Here is a 9,091-nt window from a genome sequence, read left to right on the forward strand (position 1 = left end):
CTAAGTCTTTCATTATGGTCACCACATACACAGTTGTCCGAGAAATTGTCATTTAAGTTTTTTACAGCCTCTTTAACCTGTTTTCTTACTTCTGTTTTCACTAATTTAGTGTCCAGATGGGTGCCTTTGGAATTCTTCCCCACTGCCCCATGGGTTTGAGTTTGGTAAGCTGCAAGTCTGGGATTGCATCTTGCTTAAGTGTCTTCTCATTTTCACTTTTTTATTTTTTATTTTAATTTCTGGGTCAATGCTTGTAAATTGCTTTGTGGAAATTAGCTTTATTTCTAGTATTTAGGACATTTAGAAAATTATCCCTTCTCAAAGATATCTCCCAGGTTTAGCTGGCTTTTGGGCTTGTTTTGTTTTGATTTTGTTTCTGGATTTTGAGTCTTTTTGCAAGAGTCTATCCTTTCTCTCTATTGGGTATGATAAGTTGCTGCTTATTTGGCCTAGCCCCAACTTCTTCACACTGCTTATAGGGTTGTTTATGACAGGTAGGCAATCTCAGTCTTGGCATGCCAGGAAGAATAATTGATTAGAACAATTATGTCACCTTGGCCAAAATCGTACAATCAACAATAACAATAGTATTAAACACAGCCTAAATGACAAACTTTTATAATAATCAACTTTTTAGCTTTAATGTATGAACTATACTTGTTATTATATAACAAAATTGATAAGAACAGATACTACACTTGATCTTAGCCAAAAGGCCAAGAAGCTATGGGCACTTTTCTGTTTCTGAAAAAATAAAATAATTTTTATAATCTAAAAAAAAATTAAAAAATTGTATAACAAAATCTAAAACAAGCCACAAAATTGTGCACAGTAAAAATGCCAACACTATGGTGAGTTCATCTTGAGGGAAGAAAATTTAAAAGGGGTTAGGGAGAAAATAGGAAAACAGAAGAGAAAGAGATTAGAAGCAAGAATAGAGAACAAAGGAAAATTATGCAAACTTTGAGAAACTGATGAAAAAGAAAGGAGGGAAAGAAAGAAGAAATATAAACACCAAAAATACTAAAGACAACATTCACACTCATATAAAAAGAAGAGCAAACAATCAAGAAAAAAGAAAAATAAAAGAAAAAGAAGAAAAGAAGAAAATAAGAAAAAATGGCCAAGGTGTGTTTCTGCTGTTACTGGTAGACAAATTTGGCAGAGAGAACCCAAATCTGAGTCAATTAGTCCCAGGAATCCAGCTATAGATTTATGGTGGGGTACTACAGAATCCCAGAAGGCCTGCACCCTTAGCTTCACTGGTGTTCAGGCTGGTTTCTGGCTGTGTGTCTGGAATCTGACTTGTTCGGCTTGCAGTACTCACGTGCCTCCTGCAGGCTTGATCTTAGCTTGTCTTGCCCTGACCCAGGAGCTGGTAGATGGAGCCAGTAGCTGATCTGAGCTCAGATAGCTCCTCCCAAGGTGGCTTCCAGCCAATTGTCTTCTGGGAGATATCTGGGCCCAAGTGACTCACCAGCCACTGCAGTCTACTGTGTCTACTGGTTCATTTCTCTGGGGTGGCAGTAGTAACTGAGCATCTGCAGGTTCTATCTGTCCTTCTCATTCAGTGAGTCAGAACTCAAGGAGAAAGCACTGCTTGCAACCTCCTTCTTCTGCATTGAATGCTCTCTTCTCTCTTCCTGTGGGACTCAGTTCTCAGATCCTTACTGGGTTCCAGGGATCCACTTCTGTTTTAGTTACTCTTCTCTTGTTGCTGGGACAAATACCTGACATTCAAAGTGAAGGAAAGAAAGGTTTATTTAGCTCACAGTTACTGGAGGTTTCAAGACACTGGAGGAGAGGTTGGGCCACTGCTGTGTCCAGGCTGACCCTCTCCACACCTCTCCAGAAGCACAGGCTAGCCACTTTAATGGTTCATGCCTCTCTGGCCCAGCCCCTTAAGCTCTACCCTGTTCCTCTGGCCCCATCCCTCAAGCTACTTGCTGCTCCTCCAGCTGTGTCTGCACCATGATCTACATGAGGCTTTGGGGAGACAACTGCACACAAACTGTAACACTTCCCTCCTTCTATTGCTCACATTGCTGTGTGCCTGGGTCTGAACACCAATCAGAGATGCTACTCTCCCTCTTCCCTGAAGTCTTCTGTGCTCTAATTCTGACTAACATCCTTCACACAGGTGTGGCTGACAAAGAAATACCCCTTAGCTGGGGTTGTTGGCTAGAGGCTGAGATCTCTGAGATGTGTGTGTGTGTGTGTGTGTGTGTGTGTGTGTGTGTGTGTGTGTTTCTTGACATGATTTAGACCTCTGATATAGCAGCTGCAAAACAGGCTGCAAAAAGGTGCATGCTTTCTCTGGTTAAACTGTGCAGTTGGCATTTTGATTGAAATTTCATTAATGTGTATAACAGTTTTTGAGAGTATGACCATTTTGACAGTATTGATTCTACCTATCCAGAAGCAGAGGGACATCTTTCCATTTTCTAATATTTTCTTTCATCTCCTTTTCAGAGTACTTTGGTTTTCTTTGTGGAGATGGGCCTCTAACTTCCTTGGTTAGATTAATTCCTAGATATTTTTTTTTTTTTTTCTCGTAGCTACTGTGAATAGTACTGTTTTCGTAATTTCCATATCATCAAGTTCATTATTAGTGCTCATTGTTGGCTGATGATTTTGTGTGTTGATCTTGTGTTCTGCTATGTTGCTAAAGCTGGTTAGTAATTCTAAGAACTTTTTGGTGGAGTACCTGGGGTTTCCTAGGCAGAGTATCATATCATCTGGCAATAATGATAATTTGAGTTCATCTTTCCTATACGTATCCCTTTTTTTCTCTTTCCCAATTGCTCTGGCCAGGCTTTTCTTTGTCCTCCTAGCAAGCAGGTGTGTGGTCTCCTCCAACTGGGACACACTAGTCTTCTAGGATCTGGATCTACACGGGTCTGTGGCCCAAAGTGGCTGAGCTTTTAGACCCACCTTCTTGGGCCCTTGATGTAACAGCCATGTGTAGCTTCTGCTCCATCCAGAGCCCTGTTCTCACTCTGCCCCTCTACGGATACTTTGAGGTGCCAGCTGTGTCTTTTTAACTTGTACCAGTCCACGTACTTTGAGTCATTTTGCGTATCACAATGACTTACTTCATTTTTTTCTGCTTCATTTTTCAGCTGTCTTGACTCTTTCTGGACTGAAGGCTTTTAAAATATTTTCCCGTTAGCCTATGTTTTTCTACTGATTTATTCTTGAAATTTTGTCATGCAAATATAATTTCAAAGTGTGATTCCCCTACTGAATAACAGAAACCCCTGGAAAACAGGAAGGTTCCAGAACAACTGGACTCTGCTTTCCCTCTCCTGACTTAAGCAGCCCCTGGTTTCCACTTTTTTTTAAACTCCACATCTTGAAACTATTCTTATTATTTAATACAATCAATCAGCATTTGAGTTTGTTTCCATATTGGCTCATCATTATTACATCTCAGGTGACCCTCCTGAGACTATTTTTCCTATTCTTTGTAAGTTCCATTAAATCAGATCTCTTGCCTGTGTGTCCTATCAATTTCTAATTATCTATAATTGTCCTTTTTTGGTGTAATTGTGTGGCGCATACAACTCTAAGCTAGCTGTAATTTAGGAACAACAATCTGAAGACATTCTGTAGTCTGCCTTTGCTCAGACTCCTGGTGTTGCCCTTTGGTCAGTGGCCTCTGTTCTCTCTAGTGCCACCTCAAGATCTTTTCTTTGTCACCACTCCTGTAGCTTCTAGCACTGGGTTTCCTTTTTATTCATCCTGCTTGAGATACACCTAATTTCCTTAATCTGATGATTCATGCTTTTCAAGTTCTAGAAAATTTATTGTTTCTTTTTAAATATTGCTTTCCACGTTTTCCTTGTGGCCTCCCAATCAGACCCATGAGAAACCTTCTGTCTACCAAGTATCCTTCACATTTCAGTAATACATTCCTGTTCACTATCTCTGTGTTTAATCTCTTTAACCTTCCTTTTAGGGTGTTTGTTTCAGCGACAACTTGCTACCTATTTTCATGTTTGTAAACTTACTGGGTTTCTTCCAAAGGCATCTCTTTCCCCCTGTTTCTTTTTAAATTTTCATTTTTGTAATCACAACTTTTCTTTCTTAAAAATTTTGGTGCTAGCTCTTAGCTATTTTCCATCTGTCCTTTCCAACATCACAGTGAGTCTCTTGTCTCCGGGTTCTGTTGTGTCTCAGGGTGGTTCCCTGCTTACAGCAATCTCTTTGCCCAGTTTTGAGTTGTGTCTGTTCCATAGGCTCAACTGGCATGAATTTTCCTCAAAGACAACCTGCTTCTGCTTTTGCTGGCAGCCAACAAATACTGTGTTTAAGGGCCTATTTCATTTAAACGTGCTTAAGGTTTGGGCTCAAATCAAAGTGTTAAGCCCTATTCAAGCACTTTCCCTCTGCCCAAAGCAGTGTCTTCACTGGTGTTGCTGACCTCCCTCCTCTCCCTTTGCTGTCTGTCCATTCTGGTACTGTGCCACTGTGTGTCATCCGTAGTCTTGGAGTTCTACACTTCAGCCTTGCATGCCTAGATAGACAACCAAGGCTTTCAGTCTCTGGGCTGCAACTCCCAGTCCCTGTTGATGTAAATATTTGTTCACTTTGAAAGGGAAGATCACTGGAGACTTCTCCTATGTTTTGTAATTCCACAGGTGACTCATTGTGGGTACAAATAGCTTCATTTGTGGGGGAAGCTGCAAAAGCAGTTTCTCAGGGCTTTTATCCTTCACAACAGAGGAGAACACTTTCTAAAACATTGACGATCTTTGTTGCACTCAAAATTGAGGATGAATAAGCCAGGGGCAATGAACAAACTGTGTGAACTAAGGAACTTTAGGAGAGAAGGACGACAGCGTGGAATCCACATTCTTCTAAGCTAGAAGCCAGTTCCCGGGCAGCAGTGCCCTTGCTGATGTCTGATGTCTTAGGAGTGTAGGAAACTAAGCTGCATCCTTTCCTTCAACAGATAGCATGGGAAAAGAACTCCAAGCAGACCTCAGAGCCTGTGCTTCTGGGGGTTCGAACCAACAGATGGCATCAGTGCCTTTTCATGCTTGGACCCTACAAATATTGCTGGTGGCCATAAACAACAAAGATGACCAGTGTGCCTACATCTGGTAAATTCCAGTGGACGCTGGTATCCCTTCATTCATCCTGTTGACTTGCATGTGTACTGGTCACTTTGTATTTGCCTTACGGCAAAGCAGCTGGACTCTGGCCCTGGGCCCTAACCTCTTGGAGGCTCAGCTGCTAAGTTGGCCCTGTCCTGAGTGCCCAATGGCAGTTCTTTGATGTGTGCTTTGGGACTTGAGTTCTGTCATCCAGTTTGTCACAGCCCCATTACTCTGCTACATGCCAAGACAGGTGGGCTCCCCTAATTCCAAAGAGCAATCTGTAATCAGTACAGTGCATTTCTTCCTGAAATATGTGTGGCCACCACCATAGGCTAGAGATACACTAGAAGCGGGGAGTGATCAGCCTGAGATTGCCTGACAGAAATGGCTCAGGACAGAAAATTAGAGTTCCTATTACTCAACCCTGGCCCTCTCTGTCTTAGCCAGGAAGTTAGAGTGCATCTGAGGGTGGGGATGGAAATAGGAGATGGAGTAGCCACTCTGGCTATCTGTCCAGGGAATTGCTGCTGAGGTTGTGCTTCTGCCCTCTGAACTCAGGGATGGAGGTTGGAAGGGGTTGGCTTCTCCCAGGTGTCTGTTGCAGGAGTTCACAACCCAGTCAGCAACCTGAGCCCATTCTAGCACAAACTTGGCCATCTGAAGCTCCAGGCTGGAACAAACAGTGCTTGGGCCCCTGGCAGTTCCTATCTGTGTGTGGTTACCTCCCCTCCACTTCTCCTTCATGGCTTTGGTCCTTCTCTCAAGACCAGCTTCTCAGTGGGGTGCAGGGCAGCTGAGGGAATAGCAGAGCTAAGGCACCCTGCACACAGTGACCTGTTCCTTCCTTGTGTGCCTTCTGCCTCAAGGTCCCAGCTGGGCCAGGCTCTGCCTCTGGACCCAAAAGTTTGAGCCTGGCTGGAGGCCTATGGTGAATCCATGGGTCTTACTGCCACTGAGCTCTGCATGTGACAAGTACCCAGAGGAGGAAACCATGCAGTCCAGATCCATGACTGCTGTCCTGATGGGGTCTCTCGTCTTTGGGTTGCTAAGTGACACAGGAGTTCTTGTAGTTCCCAGGAGTCCTGGGAATATCCTGCCTCATCCTGGAGAGCATTCAAAGTTGACAAGCCTCCAGTGAGGGAGGCCAAGGGAGGAGCTGTCAAGGCCCTGGAGATGGCAGAGGGCCTGGTTCAGGGAGGTCCAGCCCTTGGTGCAGACTCATTTTGTCACTCTAGGGTGGGCCACTGTCCTGCTATCCTGTTGTCACTGCTGGGACTGACCATCTTCAACTGTGGGACATCCCTAGTTTTCACCAGTATTTATTCTTCAGCTTCTTTAGTTCTTAGGCAGTGAAGGGCTACAGAATCAGCAGCATGTATTTAGGTGACGCTCAGCCTGAAAGGCAATGGCTGGATGGGAGGGAGCAGGGATGCAGGGCAGAAGGTGGAAGTGGGGAGAGAGGTGTTCCAGGGAGCAGGAAGAGGGGTCAGCCGAGCCGAGCCGAGACAGCTAGAGGAGACCTGCTAGGAGTCCCTGAGCAGGGAAAGTAGAAGTGAGGGGATTCTCTGTTCTTGGTGACCTAGAGATGCCAGAGCACCAGCTCTCAGAATACCTATGATGGGGCCGGGGAGATGGCTCAGTAGAATAAGTGCTTGCCTGGCAAGCGCTAGGGTCTGAGTTCAATCCCCGGTTCCGCAAAAAAAAAAAAAAAGAATACCTATGTTTTTCACCTTCTACTGTATTTGCATTTTGCCCCTTACATTCTCCCTGCCTACCCCTTGTGAACACCCACGTGGATGCTAGTCCCCGGGGAGTGGCTAAGCCTGCACACGCATTGCATCCTTTCATCTGGACAACCTTCTACTGAGTGTGCATTACACTGATATTCCTCTCGCTGAGCAGGATAATTGTACTTCAAAGAAATTAATCACTTTACCCAGAATCACACAGAAATAAGGATCTAGGTTTCAGCCCAGGCTTATATACTACCAAGGCCTGCAGGCCACGGCCCTCATCCACTGACCTCAGAAGGCTCAGTGGCCTTCAGAAGGCTCAGAGACAGTAAGCCCCTGGCTTAGGAATGAGTTCTGTTCTGGAGAATATTCATAAGTCAGGTTCATTTGCAAGTGTGACAAAGTGAGTCTTAGAGAGACCTTTGACACAAATGCACTAGAAGGCATAAACACACCAAGCCTTTCCATAACTGCTGCTTTTCCTCTTGCTTCTGGGCACCCTGGCTCTGATGGAGCCCTGCATTACTGGACACTGCCGCTCTGTGCAGTAAGCACAGCAGCACCTCTGTGATGCTGTCCAGCACACCCGTGAGCTACTACTGTCATTTGTCCCCATCTACATAACATGAAGTCTGTTCCTATGTGTGAAAGTTGGCAACTGGGATGGTCATAAGTCGGGAACTTCGTGAAGCTGCGACCTGTGTGGTGCTGGGGGTTCCTGAGCAGGGCTGCCTCTCTCACGGGGAGGCTGCCAGCACCCAGCTAGGGCAACTGGTGCTCTACAGAGACTTAGGCCTTGGAGGCTGAAGCATGAATGCACCTAAGCCAGGGACAGCAATTCCTTGTCTTCTCACGTGTCTGGCTACCTGTGTGACATGATGCTTAGAAGGAGCGTGGTCTTTGGGATGCAGGAAGTGTAGAGGGGAGCAGCCAGGTAAGAAGGGAGGGGAGGGCACTTCTGTGATGTGGCATCAGGCTGATTCCCACTGTGGGAGGCACAAGGGTTCCCTGAAGGTGTCTGCAGCCTAGCACAGATCCCAAACAGCTAGAAAGCCTTAGCTCAGCCTGAGCTCTGCAGCACAGGGAAGGTGCATCTCAGGAGGCTGGAAGCAGGGTGCTCTGGAGCTGAGTTGACCATGGTTTTGTCCTCTTTACCTCTCTAAGCCACTGAATGGCTAGGGAGCAACCACCAGGCCCATGGCATCTTCCTGGAGCACAGTTTTATCTCCACTGGGCACAGTTCCTGGGAGGACACAGCTACAGCCTTGTCCACTGGCGGCTGCTGTTTCTGGTGGACAGGCACCCATATTCCTGTGCATCTTTCACATCTGATAAGCAAGGTCAGGGTGTGCACAGGCTAGGGGACAGGTGAAGGGTGTAGGAACAGATGGGGTTCCCCCCCCGCCAGGAGAAGGTTCATGTGGATGAGATGAAAGCTTGAAGAGGTCAAAGAAGTAGGCAGAAAACCAGGAGAAACAAAGGGTACTCAAGGGGATGGGCTCAAGGACAGGGGGAAGTCAGTGTTGAAGGCAGAGGGCTGAGGCCAAGAAAGGGTGAACTCACCTCGGTCTTCAGGAGACGGATCAGGCCTCTCCTAAGCTGTCTTACTGGCCAGAGTACCAGGGTAGCCCTTGGGCCTCCAAGTCAGCTGATTCTAGTAAGAAAGTAGATCCACTCTCCAGAAGGCAGCCCTATAGTCTGTCTAAGGAGTTTGCTAGGACTCTATCCTCCTGGCTAATGCAGATAAGATCAATCTGGCGCTGTGAGGGGGTTCAGGACTCTTTCATGTCCCTGCGCTGGAGTTTCTAGCCTGGCTAGAGCCCCAGTGTCCGCTGGGCTGTGTTGCTGATTTTTAGTTATTTATTTTTAGTAAGACCCACCTTCTGCATGGTCACATCTCTCTTTGTAACTCAAGGTTTTTACTCCTTTTTTTCAGCTCTGGGACTTCAGTTAAAATTTGGGGACAGAAAGATTCCCTTCGTGTTCCAGTACACTGCTGTTCCTTATTCTCTGTTTTTTCTCGATAGTATTTACATCTTTATTAATATAAAATTGTAGAGCATTCACAAATGCTCTGCAGAATACAACTTTATTTTTTTTCCTTCTGACTCTCTGCATTGTATGTGTCCCCCCGCATCACCTGTTTGCCTCCTTGGGTGCCTCTTAAATTTGAGAGGTTTTCTTAGGTTTCCAGTGATTGCCTGAGAGCATATTTTCTCTCCATGTGACTCTCCTTAGGCACACTCTACATCA

At 45.5% G+C, this 9,091-nt stretch overlaps 1 pseudogene; it reads right to left on the reverse strand.

Annotated features, from left to right (window-relative positions):
• Positions 1–633: 633 nt before the first annotated feature.
• LOC111816895 lies at positions 634–728 on the reverse strand (annotated as a pseudogene).
• Positions 729–9,091: the final 8,363 nt, after the last annotated feature.

The sequence above is a fragment of the Octodon degus genome, unplaced genomic scaffold (assembly GCF_000260255.1).
Source record: "Octodon degus isolate 3935 unplaced genomic scaffold, OctDeg1.0 scaffold00043, whole genome shotgun sequence".
Classification (NCBI taxonomy): domain Eukaryota; kingdom Metazoa; phylum Chordata; class Mammalia; order Rodentia; family Octodontidae; genus Octodon; species Octodon degus.